General features: G+C 33.7%; 1 long non-coding RNA gene across 2 annotated transcripts; it reads right to left on the reverse strand.

Annotated features, from left to right (window-relative positions):
* Positions 1-1,676: 1,676 nt before the first annotated feature.
* On the reverse strand, positions 1,677-4,278 carry LOC113353241. Of its 2 annotated transcripts, XR_003361172.1 has the most exons (5): positions 3,277-4,278; positions 3,156-3,190; positions 2,778-2,821; positions 2,599-2,648; positions 1,818-1,848 (listed from the first exon to the last, which is right to left on the reverse strand). It is a non-coding gene; the product is annotated as an uncharacterized LOC113353241 (long non-coding RNA). The 2 variants fall into 2 exon arrangements; XR_003361171.1 differs by lacking the exon at positions 2,778-2,821 and having other exon boundaries at positions 1,677-1,848.
* Positions 4,279-4,624: the final 346 nt, after the last annotated feature.

Genomic DNA, 4,624 nt, shown 5'->3' on the forward strand with positions numbered 1-4,624 from the left:
AGGAAAAATTTCTCTTGCAACAACATTGAGGGATGGTGAAAAATCACAGAAAAAGCATACAAATTAATTTTGTTGTGTTTCAGCAATGAATTTTTGAGAGAAATAACAACGAGAACAACTCCAGATAAGCTATGAAACAGGTTGGAAAACAGGTATATGACCAAGTCGTGACTAATCATCTTTATTACATACTCTTAAAATGCATGAAAGGATGTCAATAATACATACTCTTAAAATTCAAGAAGGGATGTGTATTATAGATTATATTAATGAATAAAATAAAATTCTCCCAGATTTAGAAAATATATATGTGAAAATTGAAGATGAAGACAAAGTAGGTTTGCTTTGTTCCTCACCACAATCATACTATAAAATCTTGTTGATACCGTAATTGGAATTAAAGAACACAATTTCTATGGAAGACGTTAAGGCGAATTTGAAACCTGAGTTAAAGAAGACCACTATTGATGGTTAAGAGGTTTAGGAGATGGGTTGTTATTTGTATTAGGAAGACTAAAGCAAAAGGATGTTTAGGTAGAATAAGATCAAAGTCTAAGCCTAAATATGAATGGGTTTATTCAAATGCTTTCATTATAAGCTATAAGGACATTTCAAGAAGCACTAGTGGAAAACAGAATTTCCGCGACCGTCAGGACAAGTCATATATACGTGTTATACAACTACTTTCAACCGTCTCTGTTGGGGTCTCTGATAAAGCGTCACTGTTTCGTACGACCCTAAGCCGTGGGTCTCAAAATAACGACGTATTTTAAGGGTAACGAGCTACATACCCTTAACCGTGGGTCTCAGATTTAAATTATAATATAAAAAAAATATATAGATTCAGATTCGCTGAAATGCCTGAATGGCTAAATCTGAAATAATCTGACTGCATCAAAGTCAAGTCAAGTCAAATTGAACTCAAGTCAAAGTCAAGTCAAAGTCAAATCAAATGGAAGTCAACGTCAAGTCAAAAGGAACTCAAAGTCAAGTCAAATGAAACCCAAACTGAAATTCAAATTTAAACTCAAATTTGAGAATTCCACATTCATTCATTTTATCCATTGGGTTTAAAATTACACAAAAAAGATGAAATTTTGGTTCAACACAATACATGTCCAAACTAGCTAGCTAGTAAGTTCTAACAAAAAGATGCTAGTAGACAATAAGCTAAAAAAACATGTTAATCAATAAAACGATTAGCTCCTCCGACGAAGATGAACTTAGCCAATACTTCATAAATGATATCAAGTAGAGAATCCATGTGTTGTGTCCCTGGTTCACATACGACAAAGAACGTCATTCCAGCAATGCAAATCAACAACAACACAATGACTTCGTTCAGTTCATAATACACGGTAGAACAAAATAAGTTACTAGAGTATACTTCATATTCTTTCTTTTAGTGTTGGAAGCACATGTAAGGTAATTTGAGAAATTAAACCGAGATCTGGTTCATGTAAACAGCAGTTGGCTCATCAGTAGAAGGTATACAATCATGCAACAAGAGTGAAAACATAAATGAGGAAAGCAGGGAATTCAGGAAAAGATAACTTTTGTGGAATGCTTTTGGTATGCAAATACTAATATCACAGGGGAATAATATTCAAGCTCGTATCAATATGCAACATGTTATATATATATATATATATAGTGGAATATAAAAGGTGCAGAATATAACCCAAGATTCGGCATGCTATTCACTATAATACAAGTACTAGTAAGTTTTTATTCAAATATGTGCTACAAGTTCTTGTAAATTCAAAGTTTCTAAAAACAAGGGCAAACCAGCAAAATATAAACTTCCCGATGATGAACTAAGCCCAACAATTCATATATTTGGTGCACCTGCAGCAAATAAAACAAAAAGGGATTCAGTTGACACTTCAGTTGAAAAGGTACACAGAAAGGGATTTAAATCAATATTCTATGACGCATAATGGAAGGGTCGAAAGACTACAAGTCCAACATGGAACAACAAGCACCAAAGATCAAAGTCTATAAAAATACCCCACATACAGTTCAGCAGTATTTTCCAGGAAATCTACACAACTTGTCATTGATAACTCGCGTACCACAGGGATAAAAGATCATTAATTGGAGTCTCCTCTAACCAAACCACCAACTGTAGTTCTCTAGACATAATGCACTACCTGAGGAGAAATACTCATAATCTCATATTCTTTCTTAATCATTCCTAATAGATCCATCACTTCTAAACATAGACCACGCCAAAAATTAGGTTTCAAAAATCACACCATTTATAAACCCATAATAAGAAAGTGTATCATACTATGTATATAAGCATTTCTTTCACAGAATATTAGTAAGATACAATCCAAAGGGCTCTGTCAGATAAACCTATTAAGCTAAGACATAACTCGAGACCTCAGAATGATAACTACGTTGCCGATTACAAAGCAAATAAGCTAGCCTACGTTTCCAAACCATTCAAGTTAGTTTTCAAACAGGGAACCAAGACTCCAAGTTAATAATTCTAAATATATAAAAGAAAGCAATAGACAACAGCTACTTTTTTTTCCAGGCTTTATATCAAGCACGGGTGACAATATTTGGTTCTTGAGAAGATGAGCTTACACAATTCAAGTTATAAATTTCGCAGAAGCACCTTCCTCAGATTGTGCTTTCTGAAACCAACAACATGATTGAATAGTTATGATATGACATGAAGCACGTAAGTAGTACAACAACTACATAAGTATAATGAGTAAAGCAATTAATACACAAACATTTAACATGAACAGAATAGCTTTTACATGAATTGAATTGCTTTCTAATACACGTGACTTCATTCCGTATTCTGCAAGGCAAAAACATTACATGAACTCAACAATTTTGCTTTTCAAGGAGTTCGTGATCTACTACATAACTTCTGTAATGTAGTAAATTTGAAAAGCCTTACTGGACGTCATTCCATGAGCAGAATTTGCTAGACCATGTAGTAAATTACAAGGCAAAAACATTACATGAACTCAACAATTTTTCTTTTTAAGGAGTTCATGATCTACTACATAACTTCTGTAATGTAGTAAATTAGAAAAGCCTTACTGAATGTCATGCCATGAGCTGAATTTGCTATACCATGTAGTAAATTAGCAGCACAGTGAACACATTAGTTGATGAAGGAAATATACCTGATTTCAGATCCTTTAGGCTCACGAATCCTGACCTGAAAGATGAACAATGGCATTTTAAAAGTTAAAGTAACCCATACAAACAGAACGTTAATAAAAAAACACCTGTTCAAAAACCTACGTTACCCCCGTTAAGGATTTTCACTTTTGTCAAATGTACGTGCAATCAACATAAATATAGGAATGCCACCTTTGCCTGTATCTGTGACTGAATTCTCTGAAACCCTGATGTCCTTCACATAAAAAATCACAAGGCATCATTGTAGAAATAGAGAAAAGCATTCAAGCAGCATATGCTATGTAAAGAATTATGTGTAACTAACAAGTATAATGTATCTAATCATTAACCAACATGCTGGTACTCAAGCAAGCCAAGGCATCCAAAAAATGTACCAACAACCCATCTATTCTTATACTATCTGGAATGTAATTCTCTTTTCAATACAGTGGAGAAAATAGGTATGTGCTAGTTTCATATTCAAAAGGGACTAAGTTAATTAAGCCCAATGATTAACCATTTAAATACAACCACGATTATCTACCAGTAGCAGCATATTCACCAATCTATGACCAGAATTCATAACAATGTGCTAACATACATACAACAAAGAAGAATAAGAAATCCCTCTGTTGCCTTTTCCACTATTATAAAACTTATCATTACTCACATCAAAGCTATCTAACATGTAAGCTAATAATCATTTGATGCAAAGAAATTGCTCATAGCTATCTAAGTGTTTCCCTTTCAAAGTAGTGCTCTTGAAAACTAATATGTAGCTAATTTGAATTCTAAGTAGGAATTAATTAGTACATGAAATCCACTTGCACACATTACCATTTCATTAAATTATTAATAGAGTCCAAAATTCAGGGAAATGTTGAGATTACTTAACTTGACCTTTGATGGTAACTGACCACCAACCTTGCAACACTCATTGGGACCTTTTTACAAACACCTGGAGTGCAGAGTTGAGATCCACAGTGAGAGAGATTTCTGTTGTTGGGGTAAGGCTCACATATTCTGCAAACACGAATTCTACAAGAATTCCAACAAATTTAGGCCTTGATAGCACCCACAAATGAAAACAGAAAAGAAAAAAAAGAACACAGTTGTTTCCATAAAATTTAATCCACTCATCATCAACCACACAATAACCATTTATCAGGATTATGTTTAATCAAGTTAGACAAGAATTATGGCTCAAACCTACAACAAAAACACAACAACCAGTTATTAGATTAAAAAATACACAGATTTGTAATCAAACAATGGTGATAGAATTAAGAGGTGAAGCATGGTTCTCAGCACTTCCTTCCCAAACCAAGTACCTCAATTATTAGTCCTTCCACCTGCAGTTTTGAGAACTTTATCACTTACAAAACAGAACTTCACAAAAGAGTTCATTCATCAGACCACATAGTACAAATTTTTTTGGACGAGCACCAACACAATAATAACAAACAACTTA

The sequence above is a fragment of the Papaver somniferum genome, chromosome 2, assembly GCF_003573695.1.
Source record: "Papaver somniferum cultivar HN1 chromosome 2, ASM357369v1, whole genome shotgun sequence".
Taxonomy (NCBI): Eukaryota; Viridiplantae; Streptophyta; class Magnoliopsida; order Ranunculales; family Papaveraceae; genus Papaver; species Papaver somniferum.